Genomic DNA, 26738 nt, shown 5'->3' on the forward strand with positions numbered 1-26738 from the left:
AGTCCTTACTTGTAATAGAATTATCCTGGCTACATACCATGTCCTGAGCTCCTTTCCAAAAAAAAAAACCTCAGCCCTTCTAAACCAAGCTGCCAATTTGACTCTATGAAAGTATGTATGGACCATTTGTTTCTGCTGGTTTCTGCCACTCACCAAATTAGATTCAGTTTCTAAAGTCTGACTCCTCAGCTGCTTTCCCTCTCTTTCTGCTACTCCTTGTCCACTTCATAAGTGTCCCTCAGGTTCTAGAACCTTCTGCATCTGCCTGGGCACTTGTTTAGTATCTCTTGGCTCTAGCCTGCTACACCCATCTGGGTATTTCTCTATGCCTATAAGAGAGCATCTTTCTACTAAAGACACTTAGCCTTTCTCTTTTTCCCAAAAGCCTCAGCTGTTCTCTCCTCTCCTTCTCTATTGGATAAGTGTCACCCTGGAGCTACCTGCTTTATCTGCTATTACTACAAAAGCCACAGGTATTACTGCCAGGAACCTCCTGACTCCCTGCTGGGCCACCAACCTCATGGGAAGGGACACCTTTCCTCTATGATTCAGAACATTTCCCTCTAACAAGTTTCCCATTCCACTTGGAGATGACCTGGATGGAAATTTTTGTCACAAGGACACTTTATCCACCCCAGTTCAGCTCCTTCCTGGACCTTTCTCTTGCTTCCCCTTGGGGGCTACAGTTCCATCCTACAACTTACCTGTAACCCTTCCCATGTCTCCTTCTCCTAAGAGCAGCCTATAGTCGAGAAGCCTCTCTAAACTTTTCAGGGCCACTACACTATCTCTCAGCTCCCTCTTGAAAGAGGGACCTGATCCCTCATGTTGATTTGGGGTGGGCAGGGGTTGTCACATGGCTGGGGTAGGGAACTGTCATCAAAATTCCATAAGAGAGAAGGGAGATGACAGAGTAAGGCCATGAGCAGGTGGTCAGGGAGGACTGAAGTTTTGGATAGAAGGCCAGGGATTAGAACTGGCCTCCCATAGATGAGTTCAAGTGGTGTGATTAAAAGGAAACAGCCCAGAGACTGAAAAAAGCCAGAGGTAATAGTTTTACCCAGTCAAGGTGAAGTTCCTGTGACATCTTAATAAGGTTTTTAAAGAACAGTTGGTCCATTCCACCTTAGTCCCTGAGGACTGAGGATGGTAAGGGATATGGAAATGCCAAGGGATATTAAGACTTTTAGATAAGGTTTGGGAAATCTGGGAGGTGAACTCTGGGCCATTTTTGGACTAGAAAGAGGCAAGAATCCCAAATTGGGGGATAATCTCTCAAAGAAGGAGATTAGAGACTGTCTGAGCCCATTTATTAGAAACCAGAAAAGCCTCCACCCAGCTTGAGAAAGAATCCATCTACAAGCAAGAGAAGATATTTAATTTGTCTGACAGTGGGCATATGGGTAAAATTGAGTTGCTAGTCAGTTCCTGGAAGAGAGCCCCTAGCTTGGTGGGTGGGAAAAGGTTGGCTCCAATATTTGGAGTTGGGATTTGACTTTTGACAAATTTTACAAGAGTAAGTAATAGTCCTTTAGAACTGTAAGTCCTCAAAGGTAGGCTGTAGGTCAGCCTTGACAAAATGAGATGGAGCCTGACTATTAGGGTGGAAGAGCTGATGTAGATAGGACAGAATTTGCCAAGTGTCAGGGGGTGACTGTGAGGATGTGGGTTGTAGTGTATGGATTCCCTGTGGTGGGCAGGGTGAATCTGGAACCTGGAGGGCCGCTGTCCTAGCCGACTGGTTGGCCCAGTTATTTCCCTTAGAGATGATGGAGCTGTCAGTCTGATGAGACTGGCAGTGAGTAATTTGTATAGCTTTGGGGAGATGGGAGGCTTTTAGCATCACCATTATTTGGCCTGTGTTAGATATGGATCCTCCTTTTGCTGTAAGAAGCCCATGCTCTTTCCAGATTGCAGTGTGGGACTGGAGGATGTGAGAAGCGTGTTTGGAGTTTGTATAAACATTTAGGGATTGTCCCTGTGCTAACTGGAAGGCTCAGGTGAGAGCTATTAGTTCAGCCTGACGGTTAGTAGTGTGGGTGGGGAATGCCTGTGCTTAAACCACCCCAGTATCTGACACTATCGCATAGCCTGCTTTACAGTTCCCCTCATGTAAAAAGGAGCTGCCATCTGCCATCTGTGTACCAGGTATAAGAGGCCCAAGGCAATGTGCCCTCCTGTATATGTGAAGAATAGGGCAATAGTTCCTCTAGGGTTTTTGGTGCAGGAATGAGATGGAGAATAGTCAGTATTAGGTAGAGGGGGGAGTCTTGAGATATTAAGGGATGTGAAAGTTTAGAAAATAAGTGTGCCACTTGGAGAGAAAGAACTTCGGAAGGAGGTAAAGTTTGTAAGCCTTTATAAGTTAAGAGATGGGACAGGTCATGGCGGAAAAAGATAATGGTGGGTGTTATGAGCTGCAGGATTGTAGTAAGAATTCAGCTGAATATAATAAAGCTATACCTGGAAAAATCAAGGCATTCTTCCAGAGGAACCCAAATCTCAAGGAGTATTTGGTGTTATTCAGCTTTATTAACCTATCAGCTGTCTTCTGCTATGAATTTCACGTGCACTCACAACTTCCCCAAGAACTTTTAACAATGTATTTTACCTAGCATCCTAGGCCAATGGCAAGCAGTCTCCTGAATTAAGGTAAACATCATTCCAGAGACACTGCCTTGGAGACAAGGTACATAGCTTTGTTTCTTGTGCTAATGAAGCTCAGACCCTCCTTCCTCTCACAGGCTAAGTGGCATTCCAGAGAAATTGACTCAGAATAAAAGTTTTTTTTTTGCATACTAGGTGCAAGGTAGCTTTGAGACAGGTTTTCCTAGCTCTGAGCAAAGTTACCCCACTCTGCCAGTATATGGTGGCATAGGAAAATAGAGACAGTTTTATTTTAATGACTTATGGACTCTTTTACCTAACCACCTGTAAGATTGTAGTTTGAGCACATTTATGATAGACTTGTAACATTTCACCTAACCACTTATGAGAACGTATTTTGAGCACATAAATTCCCTTTCTGACTTATTCCAGGCCTTATCTGACCCCACCTCTTCTATTCACTCCCCTTTTGGGTTGCAAATGAAGCTGGCTATAATAGCTCTTGTAGAAACCTTGTAAGCTTTTGCATTGTATCATAAGAGTCAGGCTGCGAGTAGAGCTGAGACCAGTTCCAGAGGAGGAAGGAGAAGGAACCAAGATAGAGAAATGAAGATGAAGATGAAGACAAGGAAAAAAGAGCTTAGTTAGAACTAGACTGGGACAGGAGGAAAAGGGACAGAGAGGAGCAGATTGTGAGAATAGAACTGAAGCTGTGTAGATAGAATCTTGACTCAGAAAAATAAAGTGAATGGACTAAAGAGTTTCATGTATATAGATTCATTTAACATTGTCAAAGACTAGGTTATCAGCTGGTCATAGATTCTCCTGGAACCTGGGAAAGGGCTATAGAAGAGTTGGAACCCCTGAAGTTCCCCATAGATGGGTGACCCAAAGGCTAGTTTCTTTGACTCACGAGTAAGGAGCTCAGCAGCTGATAAAGCACATATGCAAGGTGCCCATCCCTGAGGGGTAAGGTCTAGTTTTTTGACAGGTATGCTACAGGAACAAAGGAGGGTCCCAGCTGGTGCCCAAGGGTCCCAAGGGCATATCCCTCTCTTTCTGTTACATAGAGGGAGAAAGGATGAATTAGGTCTGGGAGATGAAGTGCTAGGGCCTGGAGGAGAGCCTGTTGGAGCTTCTGGAAATATTTAGTAATGGAGTGAAGAAGGGGTTCATGCAGGGAGCCAAGAAATGCCTCATATAAGGCATGAGCAAGAAGAGAAAAAGATGGGACCCAGGATCATAAGAAGCCAGCTATTCCCAGAAACGATAGAATCTCGAGTTTAGTAGAGGGGACTACAAGAGACTGGATTAGATGCTTTCCATCTAAAGTAATGGCCTTGTGGGTTGGAGTAATGGTTAGACCCAAATAGGTGACCTGAGGAATGGACAGCTGGACCTTGGAAGGCGAGACTCTATAACCCTGGCTGGACAAGAAATTTAGGAGAACAGAGGTGTTAGTTTGGCTAACTTATAATGACGAGCTGCAGAGTAGAATGTCATCTACATACTGTATGAGTTTAGAGCCAGGGAGAGACAAAGAGAGCAAGTCAGAGGCTAGGGTCTGACCAAATAGGTGTGGGCTGTCTCTGAATCCCTGTGGCAAGACAGTCCAGGTGAGCTGTGTGGAAAGGTGAGTGTCAGGGTCAGTCCAGGTGAAAGTGAAAATATTTTTAGACTGAGGGCTGAGAGGAATAGAGAAGAAAGTGTCCTTGAGATCCAGAATTGAGAAATGGGAGGTTCTTGAAGGGATAGTGAAAAGAAGTGTATAAGGATTGGGGAGCACAAGATAAAGGGGGACCACTGCAGAGTTAATGAACCAGAGGTCTTGAACCAGGTAGTAGGCTTCATTAGACTTCTTAACTGTAAGTATAAAAATGTGGAATGCTTCACGAATTTGCATGTCATCCTTGTGAAGGGACCATGCTAATCTTCTCTGTATTACTCCAATTTTAGCATATGTGTTAACAAAAAGTGACTTAGAGATGTATGTCTATCTATCTATGTATATCCTTGCTAACTGCTCAATACCAGACTTCTAGAAAATTTAAATAAGTAACAACATATTTTTTTTAATTCCTAAGATCTACTCAGGTTCACAATAATATATGTCTAGCCTGCTTGTCTTTGCTAACTGAGTCATTAAAAAAAACCTGATATTTTGTAATGGTGTGCTAAAAAGGATCTGAAAAGGCACATTTCCCAGTCTCTCTGTGAACTGTATTTATGGTTTTGTAAAGTTCCCAGTCTACCTATGGGCTACATTTATGGTTTAATGTTTTATTTTGATGTTAAAGGGTCTTAATTAACTCTTCAACTCAAATTTTTAAGGCTCAAACTTAATAGGGACAAAGCTATATAATCCAAATCTTATAAAAACACTAACTTGTAAGCTGTTATGTAATTCATTTAGTGACAAGCTTTATTCAGCTCCTGTATGTGTTTTCAAAAGGTTAAGCCTAAAGCAAGTAACTAAAATCAAATAAAGTTTGTTAGCTCAGATGTACTTAAGAGATGGTCCTCCAACTCTTTAGAGATTTGCTGAATCCAAAATGTTTAATAAAAAAGCTTACCATACCAGGCAGTGGTGATGCCCTCCTTTAATCCCAGTACTCAGGAGGCAGAGGCAGGTGGATATCTGTGAGTTTGAGACCAGCCTGGTCTACAGAGGGAGTTCCAGGACAGGCACCAAAACTACACAGAGAAAACCTGCCTCAAAAAACAAAACAAAAAAAAAAAAAAAAAAAACAAAAAAGGCTTACCACAATAGACAGAAATGCCAACTCCTAGTGGCAACCCTGAAGTCTCCAAAGAAGACAGAGGGGACATGATAACTTTGCCTGGATTGTGGTAATCTGGCCACTGGGCAAAACTGCCCTATGCCTCATCTGCCACCAGGACTCTGAAGAAAGTGTGGATACTGTTGGGTTAACTGCCATACTCTGCCTAAGTCAAGGTAGACCAATCTTCCTAACTATCTCATCCACAGGAAAATCTCTCAGACCTTCTGGATCTGGCAGCCAAAGGCAGATGCTGCCCACAGGTACAAAGCGGTAACTGAAGATGTAACGCTGTACAGTATGACAGCCAAAGACTGACTATTTCTGTCTCTAATGAAGCCATTAAGACCACAGGAGCCTAAGGTAACTACCTGGAGAGTAGGCAAGTCTCTGTCATTTAAGTTGCTGTGTATTTGCCATTTGGATTACACTTTTTGCTTCTCAGATCTCTGATAGCATTGAAAGCTAGGCTAACTGTAGCTTTGTCATTTTAACAGCAGCAAGCATACCAACTCATTCTGGAAGTCTATGGCTGCCTTGTCAGTTCATTCCATATGTCAATCAAGCCTCACTTTTCTAGAGCTGCTAGGTCTCCTGCTGAGAAAGGCAGGCCCGGACAGTTTACCTTGGTGCCAGACTTCACATTGATAAAGACAAACTCATAAAACAGGTTTCAAAGTATCTTTCTAATATACCTTTAAATGGTGTATCAAGGTAAATAATTGGTTAGAAAAAAGTTTTAAAGGTTATGTAAGTTCTGAGGGGCTAAGAAAGTGTTCTAAGGTATGTAAATGCAAGTTGTAAAGGCTTAAGGAAATGATTTAAGATATGTAAGAAATAAAAATGTTTCAGACTTCTTTCCCTCTGTATGCTATTGTTATACCAAGAGTTCAAAGTTCAGAGTTATAACATTAACCACTGGAGTTCTGATAAGCTGTTAATCTAGCCCTGATAAAGCACTAATTTTAAAATACTCACAAGCTTAAAATTTTAAATTTCCTGTGGTTGTATTCTAAGTATAGACTTGAAAATGCTTCTCCAAAAAGTTCATGTAAGCTTCAGGGAGTTGGCTTGGATTCATTTCTCACAGGTCAAATGGATTCCAGAAAAGTACTCTTGTCAACAGCCTAAGTTTTCCCACCTGCCTATTCCTGAGGGTGGGATCTCTCCCCCTTTCCCTGGTCTTGAGACTCTTCTTTTCCAACTACCAGGACCGTGGGCCCAGAAGTTTCAAGCATATACTCAAGATAAAAACTTTCTCCTAAGCTCCATAACTTTACCTTCTGTTTCTAGTCTATATCTGTCCCAGCAGGTTTCCAATCAACTGAAGACTACAAACTACTCCAAATGTGCCAGCCTGTGGTGGTATTGTGTTTCCCCAAATATTGTGCACTCTAATAAACTTATCTGGAGTCAGGGAACAGAACAGCCACAATATTAAACACAGAGGTTAGACAATGGTAGCACACGCCTTTAATCCTATCACTTGGGAGGCAGAGATCCATCTGGATCTCTTTGAGTTTAAAGCCACACTGGAAACAGCCAGACATGGTGACTCACGCCTTTAATCCCAGGAAGTGATGGCAGAAAGCAGAAAGGTATAAAAGGCGTGAAAACCAGGGACTAGCCTGGTTAAGCTTTTAGACTTTTAGCAGCAGTTCAGCTGAGATCCATTTGGATGAGGACTCAGAGGCTTCCAGTCTGAGGAAATAGGATCAGCTGAGGAATTGGTGAAGTGAGGAAGCTGTGGCTTGTTCTGTTTCTCTTATCTTCCAGCTTTAACTCAATACCTGGCTCTGGGTTTGATCTTATTAATAAGACCATTTAAGATTTGTGCTACACCAGCCCTAGATGCTTCTGAAGGAATGTCCCACTTGAGCCTCTGCATTACAAAATAATCCAAAGTGGCTAGCCCCAGGTGGTCCTGCAGAATCTGGGCAGGAAGCAGTGATCAAAATAGATGTCCCACAGCCCATCCTTTGATCCATCCAGTAACCATAATTCCAGCTTTCTTGGCCCCCCATTAATGACACCCCAATTTCATCTGGAAGTAATTATAGGAAAGACTACATTGCCCTTTTACCATCAACAAAAGGCTAGGATGTTAGGTCTCAAACTCAGGACAAAGGGCTTAGGTGCCTATTTAGTATATCAAAGCAAACTCTGGTCACCAGTCTCCCTCAGTCCCTACCTATTACAGAATCATCCTGTCTGGCATACCCCACCCCGTACCCTCAGCCTCGCCAGTCCCTAATCTCCACTTCCAATCCCCCAGTTGCTCTTCACTATATAACCAGTCTTTTTGGTTGCTCGGTCTTTTAATCTCTTTGCCTCTTGGCCACTGCTCTTGGTTCCTGTCCTCCTGGCCTCTTAGCTTCAGCCTCTCTCCTCTCTCCTCCCCACTATCCTCACATGGCCTGGTTCAGTTGGCCAGTCATCTTCAGTCTGGACCATTCCAGATGCCTCTGGTTATGCTCTCCCTCATGTCTACAACAAAATTTTTCCTTTCAACTCCTTAGTAGCAGTCATGTCCTCTTTTTATTTCTGTTTTCCTACATTCCCTGGTAGGAATAATTATTTTAAATAGAACTTCTCCTAATATTAGGGCAGTGGCTCTCCAACAAGTGGAGGCTTCACATAATGAAAACATATTTAGCACTAAGATAAATGTATTTATTATTTTTTTAATATTTTACCTAGTAAAAAGACAATATTACAAGCAGATTAATATTTAAGAGATTTTATGGTTGTAAACAGAGAATTAGACATCAGTTCTATCTGAATGTTGAATTTTGACCTTAGGAATTTTAATAACCTTTAAATTTTCAAACCAACTAAGTTATGATCAGTACAATGAGAAAGAAGCATTGAGAGTAGGAATCCATTGAAGGCTTCAACTTATGAAAATATGAATTCATTTAAAGAAAAGAGTCTAAGCTCAAAATGCCAAAGAGATTCCCTGATCCTGGAAAGCAACTGCCCAAGGAAATTTTTCCTAGCAAAAGCAGACAGAAACTGCAATGTCTGTGGTCCAAGGGGGCCAGGATCCATCTCAAGATGGCAGAACTTGGTGAAATCTTCTATACTGTATTAGTTTTAGATTTGAAAGGTAGAAGATGAAGAGGTCACAAAGTTTTATTCCATGATTATAGAGAGCTGTTGAAGACAAGCAATGTACAGCATGTCCCTATGGAATCCTACAATGAGACCCCGAGAGGCCATTGTGTGAAGCTGTGAAGGTAAAACTTTCATTGTAATAGGAACTTCAAGATGTTGGAAATTCCAGAGCTGTAGAATGTCTGCCAAAGGAGGCTGTGTACAGAGATTGGAAGCAGGCCAAGAGAGAGGCTAGACATGTCATAGGCAGCAAAGCTGGAGAAATGAGATTGCCTAATCTCTTTGGAATTGAGTTGATTCCATCATATGCCCCAGGTGCTAGAAATGAAGATACAAGATCTGGTGTAGTGGGTAGCCATTCCAACCTTGACCTGGAACTTCCAACTCCCATTGAGGCTTCAGTAACTGTCACGTCTACAAGGCGGGGCCAAGAGAGGACCCTGGAGACCCAAGATCCAGATGCGCTGGCTCTCTTGGTTCCTGGACCCTGGATGCTGGAGGTAGACCAAGCAGAGTTCTCCAGAGAACACCACCGGACTGCGACACAACTTTCCCAGACCCTGCAACCTACCTATCCCTTCACTTGTAAGTTACACTACTAAATAAACCTCCCTTTTAACTATGTGGAGTGGCCTTAATAATTTCACCAATAATCTGGTGTTTTCCATGTAAATTTATTGTAGTTTTGCTTTGGTTCAAGCATGCCCCACGATGCCTCCCACTGCTATTTGAAATGGGAATGTTTACTCTGTGTCAGTGTATGCTGAGAGTGTATAATATGTTTTAAATTATTTTAGAAAATTACAGTTAAGAGATTGCCTTGAGTTAAAAAAAGACTTTGAACTTTAAACTTTGGAACAACATTGAGGTTATTAAAGGATATGGGAACTTTTAAAGTTGGACTAAATGAATTTTGCATCATGAGATGGCCATGAGTCTACAAGGACCAGGGGAGGGATATTAGTTTGAATGTGAAATATTCCCCATAGGATCATGTGATTGGACCCAGTTGTTGGCACTGTATGGGAAGGTCATGGAACCTTTAGGAGGTGGAGCCTTACTGGAGAAAGCACATCACTTCACTACTGCTGAGTCTTTAGCTTTTATAGCCCTATTCCACTATTTGCTTTGTTCCTGCTTCTTGGCTGCCAATGTAATATGACCATCCAGGCTCACATTCCTGCTTCCATGCCTTCTTTGTCATGGACTGTATCTCCTTGGAACTGAGTCAGAATAAGCCCACTTTACCTTAAGTTGCTTTTGTTAGGGTATTTTTATAACAGCAGTGGGAAAAAGACACTAAGACAATGTGCTTCTTGGTTTATTGTCAGTTTGACACTGTAATGTAAAAGGGGTCAGTGAAAGAACCCTCTCCCCATAACCAACTCAGGAATTGAAATCCAACCAATCTCTGAGCATGAAAATCAACCAGTCACAGAGCACAAAACCAACTAATCCCTGAGCACAACTGAGCATCAAACTCACTCCCCCAGCAATGTTGTGATTTGAAAGTGTCCTTCAGTGTTAACTGTATCACAAATTTAGTGTCTTATACAACAATGTACAGAGGCAGGAGAATTTTAAGAAGTGATAAGTTCATGAAGGTTCTGCCTTCAAGAACAGTATAAGCTATCATTGCAGAAATGGATTCTTTGTAATAAGTATGAGATTGGGATAAAAAGGAGTTTGGCTCTGTCTTGTTCTCTTATACATATTTTTTTAGTAATTTTTTATTTATTTAATATTTTTATTTTATAATTAACTTAATTTCACATATCAGCCATGGATTCCCCCATCCTCCTCCTCCCACTCCCCAGCCCTGCCCTCCAAATCACCCCCCCCATTCCCACCTCCTCCAAGGCAAGGTCTTCCCTGGGGAGTCAGTCCAGCCTGGTAGACTCAGCTGAGGCAGGTCCAGTCTCCTCCTCCCTACACCAAGGCTGAGCAAAGTGTCCCAGCATAGGCCCCAGGCTCCAAAAAGCCAGCCCATGCACCAAGGACAGGTCCCGGCTCCACTGCCTGGGGGCCTCCCAAACAGTTCAGGCTCATCAACTGTCTCACTTATCCAGAGTGCCTGCTCCAGTTCCATGGGGGCTCCTAAGCTATTGGTTCACAGTTTATGCATTTCCACTAGTTTGGCTATTTGTCCCTGTGCTTTTTCCAATCATGGTCTCAATATCTCTTGCTCACACAGTCCCTCCTCTCTCTTGCTGATTGGACTTCTGGAGCTCCACCTGGAGCTGGGCTGTGGATCTCTGCATCCGCTTCCATCAAACACTGAATGAGAGTTCTATCATGACAGCTAGGGTGTTCGGCCATCTGATTACCAGAGCAGGTCAGCTCAGACACTCTCTTGACAATTGCCAGTAGTCCATGGTGGAGTCATCTTTATGGATTTCTGGGGACCTCTCTAGCACTCTGCAACTTCCTATTCCCCTGGGGTCTACTTTCATCATGGTGTCTCCCTCCCCATTCTCCCATTCTGTTCCTGATCCAGCTGGGACCTCCCACTCCCCTAAGCTCTCTTACCCCTGAACCTTGCCCTCAAATCCCCCCCCCCCAGTTTTCTCATGTAGATCTCATTCATTTCTCTGTCATTGGGTAATCCCTGTGTCTTTCTTAGGGTCCTCTTTACTAGGTAGCCTCCCTGGAATTGTGAGTTGCAGTCTGTTTACATTTTGCTTTACATCTAGTATCCACTTATGAGTGAGTACATACCACGTTTGTCTTTCTGAGTCTGGGTTACCTCACTCAGGATGATTTTTTCTAGTTCTACCCATTTGCCTGCAAACCTCATGTTGTCATTGTTTTTCTCTGCTGAGTAGTACTCCATTATGTATATGTACCACATTTTATTCGTCCATTTTTCAGTTGAAAGGCATCTAGGTTGTTTCCAGGTTCTGGCTATTACAAATAATGCTGCTATGAACATAGTTGAGCATGTGTCCTTGTGGTATGATTGAGCATTCCTTGGGAATATATCCAAGAATGGTATAGCTGGGTCTTGAGGGAGGTTGATTCCCAATTTTCTAAGAAAGCACCATATTGATTTCCAAAGTGGCTGTACAAGCTTGCATTCCCACCAACAGTGGAGGAGTGTTCCCCTTGCTCCACATCCTCTCTAACATATAAGCTGTCTTCAGTGTTTTTTATCTTAGCCATTATGACAGGTATAAGATAGTATCTCATAGTCATTTTGATTTGCATTTCCCTGATGACTAAGGATGTTGAGCAATTCCTTAAATGTCTTTCAGCCATTTGAGTTTCTTCTGTTGAGAATTCTCTGTTTAGTTCTATAGCCCATTTTTAAATTGGACTGCTAGGTATTTTGATGTCTAATTTCTTGAGTTCTTTATATATTCTGGATATGAGCCCTCTGTAAGATATGGGGTTGGTGAAGATCTTTTCCCATTCTGTAGGCTGTCATTTTGTCTTGTTGACCATGTCCTTTGCCCTACAAAAGCTTCTCAGTTTCAAGAGGTCCCATTTATTAATTGTTTCTCTCAGTGTCTGTGCTTCTAGTATTATATTTAGGAAGTAGTCTCCAGTGCCAATGTGTTCAAGACTATTTCCTACTTTCTCTTCTATCAGGTTCAGAGTAACTGGATTATGTTGAGGTCTTTGATCCACTTGGACTTAAGTTTTGTGCATGGTGACAGATATGGACCTATTTACAGTCTTCTACATGTTGCCATCCAGTTATGCCAGCACCATTTGTTGAAGATGCTTTCTTTTTTCCATTGTATAGTTTTGGCTTCTTTGTTGAAAATCATATGTTCATAGGTGTTCGGATTAATGTCAGGGTCTTGTCAGGGTCAGTTCTGTTCCATTGGTCCACATGTTGGTTTTTATGCCAGTACCAAGCTGTTTTTATTACTGTAGCTCTATAGTAGAGCTTGAAGTCAGGGATCGTGATGCCTCCAGAGGTTGTTTTATTGTACAGGATTCTTTTGGCTATCCTGGGTTTTTTGTTTTTCCATATGAAATTGAGTATTGTTCTTTCCAGGTCTGTGAAGATTTGTGTTGGGATTTGGATGGGGATTGCATTAAATCTGTAGATTGCTTTTGGTAAGGTTGCCATTTTTACTATGTTAATCCTACCTATCCATGAGCATGGGAGATCTTTCCATTTTCTGACATCTTCTTCAATTTTTCTTCAGGGACTTAAAGTTCTTTTCATACAGGTCTTTTGCTTGTTTAGTTAGAGTTATCCCAAGGTATTTTATATCACTTGTGGCTATTGTAAAGGGTGATGTATTTCTGATTTCTTTCTCAGCCCATTTGTCATTTGTATATAGGAGGGCTACTGATATTTTTGAGTTAGTCTTGTATCCTGCCACATTGCTGAAGGTGTTTACAAGCTGTATGAGTTCTTGGTCAAGTTTTTGGGGTCACTTATGTATACTATCATGTCATCTGCAAATAGTGAAAGCTTGACTTCTTCCTTTCCCATTTGTATTCCCTTGATCTCATTGTGTTGTCTTATTGCTCTGGCTAGAACTTTAAGTACTATATTGAACAAGTATGGGGAGAGCAGACAGCCTTGTCTTCTTCCTGATTTTAGTGGGATCGCTTTGAGTTTCTCTGCATTTACTTTGATGTTGGTTGTTGGCTTGCTGTAAATTTTCTTTATTATGTTTAGGTATGTTCCCTGTACTCCTGATCTCTCCAAGACCTTTATCATGAAGGGATGTTGGATTTTGTCAAAGGCCTTTTCAGCATCTAGTGAGATGATCATGTGGTTTTTTCTTTCAGTTTGTTTATATGGTGTATTACATTGGCAGACTTTCATATGCTGAACCACCCTTGCATCCTTGGGATGAAGCCTACTTGATCATGGTGGATAATTGTTTTGATGTGTTCTTGGAGTCTGTTTGCCAATATTTTATTGAGTATTTTTGCATTAATGTTCATGAGGGAGATTGGTCTGTAGTTCTCTTTCTTTGTTGCATCTTTGTTGGGCTTGAGAATTAGGGTAATTGTAGCCTCATAGAAGGAGTTTGGTAATGTTTCTCCTGTTTCTATTGTGTGGAACAATTTAAAGAGTATTGGAATTAGCTCTTCTTTGAAGATCTGGTAGAATTCTGTGTTGAAACCATCTGGTCCTGGGATTTTTTTTTTTTTTGGTTGGGAGACTTTTAATGACTGTTTCTATTTTCTTAGGGGTTATTGGTCTATTTAAATAGTTTATCTGGTCTTGATTTAACTTAGGTATGTGTTACATATCCAGAAAATTATCCATTTCTTTTAGATTTTCCAGCTTTGTGGAGTAAAGGTTTTTGAAGTATGTTCTGATGATACTCTGGATTTCCTCAATGTGAGTTGTTATGTCTCCCTTTGCATTTCTGATTTTGCTAATTTGGATGCTCTTTCTCTGCCTTTTGTTTAGTTTGGATAAGGGTTTGTCTGTCTTGTTGATTTTCTCAAAGAACCAACTCTTTGTTTCATTAATTTTTTGTATTGTTCTCTTTGTTTCTATTTTATTGATTTCAGCTCTCAATTTGATTATTTCTTGGCATCTATTCCTCCTAGGTGACTTTGCTTCTTCTTGTTCTAGGGCTTTCAGATGTGCTGTTAAGTCACTAGTGTGAGATTTCTCCAACTTCTTTATGTGGGCATTTAGTGCTATGAATTTTCCTCTTAGCACTGTTTTCATTGTGTCCCATAAGTTTGGGTATGTGGTATATTCATTTTCATTGATCTCTAGGAAGTCTTTAATTTCTTTCTTTATTTCTTCCTTGACCCTTTGGTGATTCAGTTGAGCATTATTAAGTCTCCATGAGATTGTAGGCTTTCTGTAATTTTTTTGTTGTTGAATTCTAACTTTAAACCATGGTGGTCTGATAGAACACAGGAGGTTATTCCAATTTTTTTTTGTATCTTCTGAGAGTTGCTTTGTGGCCAAGTATGTGGTCAATTTTAGAGAAGTTTCCATGGGGTGCTGAGAAGAAGGTATATTCTTTTTTGTTAGGATGGAATGTTCTGTAGATATTGATTAAGTCCATTTGAGTCATAACATCGGTTAAGTCCCTTATTTCTCTGTTAAGTTTCAATTTTGCAGATCTGTACAGTGGTGACAGAGGGGTGTTGAAGTCTCCCACTATTAATGTGTGGGGTTTTATATGTGATTTAAGCTTTAGTAATGTTTCTTTTACATATGTGGGTGCCCTTGTATTTGGGGCATAAATGTTCAGAATTGAAACTTCATCTTGGTGGATCTTTCCTGTGATTTGTGTATAATGTCCTTCTTGATCTCTTTTGATTGATTTTAGTTTGAAGTCTATTTTGCTGGTTATTAGGATGGCTACACCAGCTTGCTTCTTAAGACCACTTGATTAGAAAGACTTTTCTCAGCCTTTTATTCTGAGGTAGTGTCTATCTTTGAAATTGAGGTGTGTTTCTTGTATGCAGTAGAAAGATAGGTCCAGCTTTCATATCCATTCTGTTAGCCTGTGTCTTTTTATAGGTGAATTAAGTCCATTGATATTAAGGGATATTAATGACCAGTGATTGTTAGTTCCTGTTATCTTTTGGTGGTAGTGTGGGTGTATTTCTCTTCTATGGGATTTACTGCTATGGGGTTATCTATTGCTTGTGTTTTTGTGGGTGTGTCTGACTTCCTTAGGTTGGAAGCACTTCCTTTTAGTGCTTTCTGTAGGGCTGGGTTTATAGATAGGTATTGTTTTAATCTGGTTTTGTCTTAGAATGTCTTGTTCACTCCTTCTATGATGATTGAAAGTTTTGCTGGGTATATTAGTCTAGGCTCACATCCATGGTCTCTTTAATGTCTGCATTACATCTGTCCAGGTCCTTCTGGCCTTCAAAGTCTCCATTGAGAAATCGGGTGTTATTCTGATGGGTTTGCCTTTATAAGTCACTTGGCCTTTTTCCTTTGCTGCTCTTAATATTCTTTCTTTATTCTGTATGCTTACTTGTTTAATTATTATGTGGCAAGGGGACTTTTTTTTGGGGGGTCTAGTCTGTTTGGTGTTCTATAGGCTTCTTGTATCTTCATAGGTATTTCCTTCTTTAAGTTGGGAAGGTTTTCTTTTATGATCTGTTGAATATATTTTCGGTGTCTTTGAGTTGGTATTCTTCTCCTTCCTCTATCACTATTATTCTTCGGTTTGGTCTTTTCATGGTGTCCCAGAGTTCTTGGACATTTTGTGTTATGACTTTTTTGGCTTTAGTATTTTCTTTGACTGACAAATCCATTTCCTCTATTTTATCCTCTATACCAGAGATTCTCTCTTCCATCTCTTGTATTCTGTTGGTTATGTTTGTATCTTTAGTTCCTGTTCATTTACTCAGATTTTCTATTTCCAGCATTCCTTTGATTGTGTCTTTTTCATTATTTGTATTTCCCTTTTCAGGTCTTGAATGTTTCCCTCACCTGTTTAATTGTTTTTTTCATGGTTTTCTTTAAGGGATTTATTGTTTTCTTCCAATTTTTTATTTGTCTTTTCCTCTATTTCTTCCAAGTTTTGTTTGTCTTTTTCTCAATTTCTTTATTGATTTCTTCCACTTTTTGTTTATCTTTTCCTCAATTTCATTTTTCATTTTTTCTTGAAAGACCTCTAGCATCTTCATGATGCTATTCTTAAGGTCGATTTCTTTTGCTTCTTCTACCCTGTGATGTTCAGGTCTTGCTGTTGGAGGAGGACTAGATTCTGGTGGTACTGTATTGCTCTTTATGTTGTTGTATGTACTTCTGCCTTGACGTTTGCCCATCTCCTCCTCTAATGGGTGTAAGAGGTACCTGTGTCTGAGTGAGTTGCTATTGGTTGTGTCTGTGTCTCAGGGGGCTATTCTGGGTCTTGGTCTTATTGGAGCAGGTAGATTCTGTGTCTCAGAGAGCAGCTCTTGGATCAACCCAAGCTAGTTGATTCTGTGAGTCACAGATGCTTTCTTGGTCTTCTCAGGACTCTTGGTCCAGTCAGAGCTGACTGATTCTGTGTTTCAGGAAGCCTCTCTTGGTCCAATGAGAGGTGGCAGATTCTACTTCTCAGAAAGCTACTCTTGGTCTTATGAGGGCTGGCAGATTCCCTGTCTGCTGAGGTTACTCTTGGCCCAATGACAGCCCTTTGTCCAATGAGAACTCTCTCTCTAGACCTGATGAGAACTCTAGGTCCCAATAGAGCTGGTGATTGGTTTCCAGGCCTCAGGAAGTGGCTGGGGTCTCAGGTAGATGGGAATGGGAGCAGGGTGTGTAGATTACATGGTCTGCTGCTGAGTGGTCTTGGTGTACAAGGAGCCTTCCCTCAGGAGTCCTGTCTGCTGGCCGGCAACTGGGGACTAGTTGGGCAGATATTCTGACTAGTTGGGCGGTTGTTCCTATTATTTCTTTTTCTCCCATGGGAAGACACAGAATGCAATCCCCAGATACAAGACATTAGATCCTACACTTCTAAATCTCTAGAACTGTAAGAAATAATCTGTGTTCTTTGTAAATTACCCAGTCTCTGGTATTCTAAAGTCACTCGTTCTGGCAGATGATCACCTTGACAATTTCTCTCAACACATCCTCCTTTCAATTTTCCACTCTCTGCCTCTATGACTTCCATTCTAGTCTGATAGCTAACATCTGTGATCTGCTAAGTCTTTCAAATGACTTCTCTGCTTTTTTGTTGTTCTCTGCTAGACTACTTTCTACACAGTAAGTGATTTTAAGGTTTGTTATTATTATTATTGGTGTGTGTATATGTGTGTGGGGGTACATGGGGAGGCCAAGGGAATCAGATTTTGCTGGATCTGGAGTTACATGCAGTTATAGGTTGCTTTGTACAAGTGCCAAGAACAAAGCTTGGGTCCTCTGGAAGAGCAAATTCCTAATGACTGAGCCATTCCTTCAGCTTCAGTAGGTGATCTTAAAATACGAGTCCAATCTATTCCTTTACTGCCAAAGGACTAATCTCTTCATTGCTTCTGGAGGGAAAATAATATTCTTAGCATGGTTCAAAGGGCCTTGTTCTGGCTCCTGTTCTCCTCTAACCTTACTGCGTCACTGTCTTTCTGTTCAGTGTCCATTGGTCAGTGGCTTTCAAAGTCAATGTGCTTAAATATCTCCTGGACAGCTTATCAACACAGAGTCCACTGAAGGAAGATAGAACCACCCCAGAGATGCTTTCTTTTGCTTCAGTGGTTATGATTGGAGCCCAATAAGCTACATGTCTATTGAACTTCTGGGCATTGTCTAGTGCTTATGGCTCCATGAGAAGCACTGCTGCACAAACTGGGTTCCCATTTCTTAGAGCAGTTGAGCTGCCTCTTACCTTACAGCCTCTACCTCTGCCTGGAATGAGCCTCTTTTCAGCTCAGCTCTTGAGCCTTCCAATCATTTGGAGCTCAGCTCAGCACCTTTGGTTAGACTAATCATTACCATTCACATACTAACCCTAGGTACAATTACACAGATTTGTGGGAGAACTGGTACCTGTCTTCCTGATGTCGTGAAGATTGTTTTATTCACTGCTAGTCAGCTGATCTCCAAATAATACATGATGCAGAGTGGGTCTGCAGAGAATTTTCAATGCACAGATGAATCTCTCCAGTGAAAGTCTGAGAGCCTCTCCTTCCATTGTAGATGAGGCACACAGTAGCTAAGAGCTTGTGGATTTCTTGGTAATGGACAGAAAGGGGCACACAAAGAGACTGTGGTGGCTGCAGTACATTTTCTAGTGGTGGAAGCTGGACTTCCCTGCTGGAAGCTTTACCTTAATCACTATACACAAGCTCTGTACTTAAGCACGCAGTATATGTGGGTGCAGGCAGTGACAGTGGTGGTGATGGTCATCTTTCCTGGGTTCTCTTTGTCTTTCTTTCCCCTTCTGGTAATTTCTTTCATTCTACTCAACCTTCTGTGCTCACCAGTGGAATCTGAATGGCTACTAATGCTATTATACTGTACTAGAGTCAAGACTTACTTTCTGTCCCTCCCTCCCTCCATCCTTCCCTCCCTCCAATCCTCTGTCCCTCCACCCCTCCCTCCCTCCTTTCCTGCCTGCCTCCCTCCCTCCCTGCTTCCTTCCTTTCTTCTTTCTTGTTTAATGGAAGGATTCAAACAGGAACATTTTGTGACTCAATTTTCACTAAACTATCCAAACACAAATACCTCCTCCTGGATGCTCTCATTCTGTAATCAGTGGTCAGGGCCAGACCCTCCACTTTTCTGGCCTCTGCAGACTAGACTTGGTTGCTCACCCATGTTGGGGAGGGATCTAAAAGAGAAGCAACATTAAAGTAAGAAATTAACAAAGACCTCTGCTTTTCCTTCAAGAAGCTGGTGTTGCACTTAAACATTCCAATGCTCAAATGGCATAAATCATTTTCACTTGTGAAGAGTTTTTAAACCCTTTAGGTGCATGAATCAAAGCCTTGTGTTTTAAGACACTTTATTTTATTTTATTTTATTTATTTTTTATTTTTTTGGTTTTTCGAGACAGGGTTTCTCTGTGTAGCTTTGCGCCTTTCCTGGAACTTGCTTTGGAGACCAGTCTGGCCTCGAACTCACAGAGATCCACCTGGTTCTGCCTCCCGAGTGCTGGGATTAAAGGCGTGCGCCACCACCGCCCGGCTTAAGACACTTTAAAACAAAACTTTTATTGATTCTTTGTGGGTTTCACATCATGCATTTGTATCCCTCTTTTATCCCTGTCCGCTTGAGTCTGCCCTATGATCTTGTAAACCCCTCCACCAAACAAAACAAAATTTAAAAGAAAAACATAAAACTAAATTAAACTAACAAATAAAAAAGAAAAAAAAGAGAATCTCGTAGTGGAAGCTGCAATGTGGCCCATTGAGTCGCACAGTTTACACTTTATTCAATTTATCTTTATTTGCAAGTGTTCATTGCCATGATTCATTGGTCTGGCTCGAGGCCTCTGGTTTCTGCTTCACCACCAGTAATGGGCTCTCACTTGGACTCCTCTTGTTGCCCTGTGCGGTGGTTATCCTATAGCATTGGATCTGTAGGTTTGTCCCCTAGACAGTTCATAGATGGTATGGATATTAGGGGTGGGCCAACTCATAGCCCTTGTTCTGTGCCTGGGTGTTAGCTGAGTTGGTCAGTCTACCAGCTCTCCCTGGCTACCTAGGCAATCTCTCCAGCACTCATTCCTAAGCTAGCTCACCCTAGGCAGCCAGCAGCAAGGAGCAAAGCCAGTTCTCCTGCTTTTAGGTCCTCAGAATTGGTTCACCCACACTCACACCACTAGGGCCAGCTCTACTGTTTTGCCCAAATGAGGTGCAGGGCCCTCTCTCCTGACTGCTGTAAGGGGTGAAAGAGGAAGGTAGGGTGGGATCAGCTTTCCTGCTCTCACACCCTCAGGGCCAGCTCACCTGTGCCCCTGACAACAGGGTCAGCTCAAGTGTGGTGCCCAGGTGACGTGTACCACACCCAGCTGTGATGAGTGGTGGAGACATCTTTCCAGCTCTACCCTGAGGGATGGGACCAGCTCTCCTCTGTAGTATACAGTGAGAGCTGGGCCAGCTATCTTAGGGCCAGTAAAGGGTGGGGCTGGCCCAGCACAATAACCCCCTGAAATACTCTTTTATTTATTTTAAATTGAATATACAATTGTTTTTCCTTAGGCAACCAACTTTTGCTTATAACTCTAAAGTTTCAAGTTAATAAAACACAGATGGTGAAAAGAAAATAAATCGTCACAATTAAAATTTGCTTTGGAGACTTGCATATAGACAATATTTCTTTTACACAGAAATATTTCAAGTAAGAAGTTAAAATAGAAATAAACATGTTTAAGGGATACGCATGTATGGTTTTAGAATATGGTTTTGAACCTTCTTAGCTGTAAACTTGAATTTTCCTGGAATCTGACAAGACTATATACATTGTTTACTGTAAAAACATGTATTAATTCTCCTATGCAACCCTTGTGACCAATGACTTTACCTTATTCACTGTAATCCTATCCAGTGCACCTGAGGGACTACACAGTGATTTTATTTTATTAAAACAGGAAAGGAGAAGGCCCTTTAGTAACTCTTTGAACAATGTAGCTAAGAAGTAACAGGATTGTATATACGGCTATTGTTAAGACACTTAAAAAGGACTCTCTTGAGAAGACCACAACTACACTTGGGTGTGTACTTCCTTTTCTATTAGTGTCTCTTTCTGTTAATTGATGATTAAATCTATGCTAACCTCTTCATAAACTCCAACTTTGCTTCATAATGACTTATCCATAATTCTTTGCTGAGGTACATTTAAGAGTCCTGGCTTCACCTGAGTAGAGGTCTCTGAAAAGAGTTCTCAAGCTGCTACAGACAGCTCCTGTTCTGCAACTGCTAAAAGTAAAAATTTTGCTTTAAAACAATTATGCATAAAAATGCTTTTATGGCTGGGTATAGAAGCAATTGTAATCCCAGCTCTTGGAGAGCTAAGACAAGAGGATTTGAGTCCAGCTTAGGCTCTCTAGTTATTTCAAGGCCAACTTGATCAACACAATGAAACCTTATATTTGAAAAACCCCAAGAGCTGGGGATGAGTTTACTTCAGTGGTAGAGTGCTTGGCTAGCATGAGCAAAGTTCTGACTTTGATCACTAAGATATCTATCTATCTATCTGTCTGTCTGTCTGGGATTTAATTTGGATTGTCAGGCTTGTGCAGCCAGGACTTTTGCCTTCCTAGCCATCTTGCTAACCTGGAAAAACTTATTTTATTTGGCAAAAGGAACTCAATCTGTGTATATGATATATATATATATATATATATATATATATATATATATATGTTAATATATAGCATATTAAATACTTTAAAAAGTTTACTGAGGTTTCTAGCTACCTGAAGATAACTTTAACTCCCTGTATTTACTCTTTCATTAAAGACACTCAAGGATTTGAGTCAAATTGTCTTATCCAAATTATACACAGAACAATCTCTAATAGTAATAACATTTGTGGTGTTTTACACTCTAGGGGCTAATATTTCTTGATTAAGTATATATTTAGGGTGTCATATAGTACAGTTATCTAAGATTAAAAGTTAAACAATAGCCATATTTTGGGAATAAAAAGGAAATTGGCAATATTATAGTCAACTTTGTCCTCCTAGAGTCCCCTTTTCCTTTCTGGTTGCTAAATAAAAAATAGTAAGATCTGGTTATACTACAAAATACTGACTTCTCACAAATATGGCCTCTTGTTTATCCCAGTGCCATAAATAATATTCAGTACCTTGGGAAAGGATGATTCTGTTGTGAAAGAATTAAAAATGGGGGCCAGAGAGATGGTTCAGTGGTTAAGAGCACTTGTTCCTCTTGCAGAGGACAGGGTTTGATTCCCAGCACCCACATGGTGGCTCATAACCATCAGCTACTCCAGTTTCAGAGGATCTGATGCCTCCTTCTGGCCTCCATGGGGACTAGGCATGGTGCACAAATACACATGCAGGCAAAACATTCATACAAACAAATAAGTAATATTTTACCAAAGAATTAAAAATGATCCTGAATTGTTATCTGACTTCTTCTCTGGTGTGCCTGTCCATTAACTTCTCCAAACTGGAATCCAGTGACAGTACCAAAAATATAGAACAGATCAAATTTTTATTCACAAATAAGAATTACATTACTTTATTACATTTATTTGTCTCTAAACCAGTACAGCACCCAGAATTCATGTATTTACAACACAGGGCAGCACAATTTCCTGGCTTTTTTTTATTTCTAGAGGCATAAGCCAGAAAGAAGCCTCTCTACTATTGATTTTTTCTTTTTTTTTTTTTTTGAAGAGATTTTCTATTCATTTTACATACCAACCACAGATTCCCCTGTCCTCCCTCCTCCCATCTCCCAGCCCTCCTCCCCAACCTACCCCTCATTCCCACCTCCTCCAAGGCAAGGTCTTCCATGGGGAGTCAGCAGAGCCTGTTACACTCAGCTGAGGCAGGTCCAAGCCCCTCCTTCGTGCATTTATTTATTTAGTCTGCATGCATACAATTATGTGTGCAGGTTGGAGAGTAACTTATGGAATCAGCTCTGTGCTTCCACCATGTGTGTTCTGGGAATTGAGCTCAGATTCTCAGGCTTGGCAGCATGTGCCCTTGTCTAATGAGTCATTTTGCTCTCCTGAAATACATTAATTTCAATATTAAAGGCTAATATTTTCTAAGAGTTAGAATAACACTCCACATGAGGTTATAGCTATAAAATTAAATGGGCCAAAGAAAAGAAAATCTAAAATTAAGATAATGGATTCTAATATTCTAAATATGGAAAATTTCAAGAAGCACATATAACTGTAGATAAATTATATATTATATATACCTAATTTGTATGTGATTAAAATACATGTTTCTCTCACTTCATTTAGACAGATAATATTATTGATTATTTCTGAACCTTAGGTATAATACTTCTATCATATGTCATATGTAAATGTATAAAATTAGAATAAAGATAAATCAGTCCTACTATAATAGCTAATAGATTTTTGATGACATGATCGGGGAGTTTTTCCTTTAATGGCATTACTAGTTATTCTTTTCTCTTAAAGACTACTTCCCCACTACTAAGTATTTTCTATATGAGATCGCAGGAGTGAGCCTTCCTACTAATCAGAAGCATAAAATAATACTTAAAATTATATTTGGCCTCCACAGCCACAAAAACATGGATAGTTGGTAATAAGAAGAACCGTGAATTAAAGTCCCCTAGTTTGAACAGTCTTCAAAGGCTGATTGGCTGATTGTAATGTCAGTGGCATTAGAAAGTGTTTTAGAGATATTAGAGAATATTGGAAGGTTGTAGACCTAGAGTCTAATTACTGGCTGATTCTAATGTCAGTGACATTAGAAAGTATTGCAGAGATATTAGAGATGTTAGAAGGTTGTAGACCCAGAGTCTAATTACAGATTGTCTTGGGCTACGTGCCCTTTAAATAGCCATTTATTGTTTACTTCTGTGTGTTACTTAACATCTCCCAACTATTAGATAAATTATTTGAAGTGTATAAACAGACCCCCGGGTTCTATTAACCACAAAACTAAGAATGTCATCAGAAGGAATCTGAGGCCTATAGCAGGTTTTCCCCCACTTGTAACCTGGCTGCCTGACATTTCCACCAACATATTTGAAATGTCTTTACTTAAGACTTTTTTGGCTCTGTTACTATAAAAACTTCATGAAACTATTATTTCATCATAACATGGTATTTGGAGTAACCTAAATCTGTTCTTGGGCAATGGTCACTCATATTTGCCTCCAGAATAAACTATCTCCTTTGAGGTGAGAGTTGTGTGTTTTATTTCATCAGCTGTGTTACAGAAAAGAGGTTTAGAAAAGTGTAGAAAGAGTGGTACTTAGGCTAAGCATTGTTAAGTTTAACTTTATTCATTCTCAAATGGTAAATAGCACCTTAAAATATTGAAGAATATTATTTTCTGGGAGTGGCATTCATAAGAAGTTTTAGAAGAAACAGTTGGAATGTACAAGGAAAATGTTTTGCAAAACATTTTCCTTGTACATTTCAATTGTTTCCAATGGAAAGCTGCTGAGGCCAGGCATGTGTCAGGGGTGTCCCTGAATGGAGGCCTAGAAAGGACATTGTGTGACGCTCTGAAAGTGAAGCCTGGATTGCCTTGGAGACCCCAGATGTTGGAGATGCCAGAGCCATGGGATATCTGCTGAGGATAGCTGCTAAAAGGGAGTGGAACCAGCTCAAAAGACAGAAGTGTATTGCAGTCAATAAAGCTGAAAGGAATTTGAGATCTGAAGAGTGTTTTGACATCAGACATGGAGATGTAGAATTTTGAGTTTACCCAGCTGGTTTTTGGTCTTACTTTGGTCCAATATTTCCTCACTATGTTCTCTACTCTTATGTTTTGGAAAGGTAATGTATATCCAGTGCCATCATATATTGGAAGTATGTGACCTGCTTTTCTATTTTGATTTTACAGGGGATTACAGTTAAGAGATTGTATTAATCTCAGAAGGACTTTGAACTTCAGACTTCTAGATAACTTTGAGCCTGTTATAAACTACGGGAACTTTTGAAGTTGGATTGAATGCATTTTTGCATTATAGTATTGCTACAAGCCTTTGGGGGCCAGAAAGTAGGATGTGATGGTTTGAAAGAAAATGGCCTACACTATTAGGAGCTGTGATCTTGTTGAAGAAATGTGTCACTATGGAGGTGGGCTTTGAGGTCGCAAATATACTCAAGCCACACCCAGTGAGACAGTCTACTTCCTGTTGTCTGCATATCAACATGTAGCAGCTTTTTTTCCAGTTCCATGTCTGCCTGCATGCTGCCATGTTCCCCACCATGATGATAATGGACTAAACCTCTGAAACTGTAAGCCGCTACCTCAATTAAATGTTTTCCTTTATAAGAGTTGCTATGATCGTAGTGTCTCTTCACAGCAATAGAAAACCTAACGGTGGTGACTACTAAAGTGAAGAACCATGTATAAATAGACTCTAGTTTGAAAAAAAAAAGCAATCAAAATTGGAAAAGAAGCTAGGAAAGGAACTTGGTGTACATGTGGTTCTACAGATTTTTGAGAAAGGTAAATCTATGGAAGGTTTTGGCTGAAAGCATAAAGAGGAGGGGATGAGGGATAGAGAAAGAGGACAAAGGGTAAAATGAAAGGAAAAGCACATGATTTGCGCATAAGAAGAATCCTAGAGAGTGCCCCATGGTAGAATAGCTTGAGAAACATCAGAGCAATTCTAACACCAAACTGAGACATGTACAAAGAAAAGCAACACCCTTACAAAATTGGTATGCAAGTGTGAAGATTAAAATGCCAAAACTAAAAAAATAATAATAAAGTCTCAGACACTGTAAAAAACAAACAAAAAAACTCTATAAGAAACAAGCAAGCAAAGTAACAAATAAATGACAGCATAATAAATGCATGTTAGGTTAGATGATAACACATTGGTTACTACTTCCTTCACGGTGTTATGAGTTTTGAATTCCTTACCTTCCTTTGATGTCTTAAGTAGCTAATTACACTGCTGGGGAAGGTATGCTTTGTGATTCCAGTTTAGACTTGCAGAGCCATATGTGGGATATGTACTGCATTGGTACCATTCATTCTTTTGTGACCAGTTAAGACTTGTCACCTTTTGGAGGTAATTCTGCCACAGCTGCACTGAGCTGAGTGAGGTAATTCTCAGTTCTCTCCTGGGAGTGGGGGTGGGGCAGGGTGGGTGAGAGCCCTTGATCTTACCAACAGTCAGTTGTTAAAGTTTTTAAATTTACATTTATTTTCGAGATTGTAATATAATTACAATATTTCTCCCTTCCCTTTCCTCCCTCTTAACCATCTCATATGCTCCCCACTCTTTTTCAAATTCATGGCCTCTTTTTACATTCATTATTATTGCATGCATATATACATATATATTCCTAAATATATATAACCTGCTCAGTCTGTATAATGTAACTTGTATGTATTTTTTTTTCAAGGCTGACCGTTTGTCAATGGAGACACAATTGGTGTGCTCTTCCCTGGGGAAAACCACCTCTCCTGCTCCCAGCTTTCCTCAGTTGCCTATAGTTCTTTCTATAGGTCTAAAGCCTCATGGAATTTTCCCACACCCACTTTGGTATGTCCACTGGTATTATATTTGTTCAGCTCACATTTGACCAGTCATGTTGTTGAGATTTTATGGGCATTTCTTCTGACATTTCTAGGAGACACAACTGCACAGCAAACTCCCTGGTCCTCTGGCTCTTACAGTCTTCCTCCTCTTCCACAATGTTCCCTGAGCTGTAAGTACTGGAGGGTTTTTATAAAAGTAGCCTTTGGATCTGGGATCCACAACTCTGCATTTTAATTGGTTGTGGTTTTCTGTAGCTGTTTCTGTCTGTTTCAGCAACAATCTTGATATTTTATTCTGCCAGCAGGTGAGGGAAGGGACTTTGTAAGCCATTGCTTGGTGGTTCCCATAAACCTTAGCCAGTTCCTACACTCTGCTTTAACTTTTGCTCCTAAAAGGTCAGTAAAAGAGGAGACATGCTTCCTGGGAAGTTTCCATTGCCCTAACTGCAGTAGCTTCTTTGAGCATGCTTTACCAGTTCACAGCTCCCACATGCTTCCCTGCAGAGATCTCGCCTGGCTTAGTAATTTCATTTTCAGTTCCTAGCTCTTGCAAGAAATGGAAATATGATTATTTTGATTGTTATTTTCATTGATAATGTTTCATAGCTATCATTTTATCCAGAAATCCAGGTATCCTTGTGATACCGTAGATAAAAAT

General features: G+C 40.5%; 1 pseudogene; it reads right to left on the reverse strand.

Moving 5' to 3' along the window:
* Window positions 1–4480: 4480 nt before the first annotated feature.
* LOC131918078 (U6 spliceosomal RNA) lies at window positions 4481–4578 on the reverse strand (annotated as a pseudogene).
* Between the last annotated feature and the right edge of the window lie 22160 nt (window positions 4579–26738).

The sequence above is a fragment of the Peromyscus eremicus genome, chromosome 8a, assembly GCF_949786415.1.
Source record: "Peromyscus eremicus chromosome 8a, PerEre_H2_v1, whole genome shotgun sequence".
NCBI classification, from domain to species: domain Eukaryota; kingdom Metazoa; phylum Chordata; class Mammalia; order Rodentia; family Cricetidae; genus Peromyscus; species Peromyscus eremicus.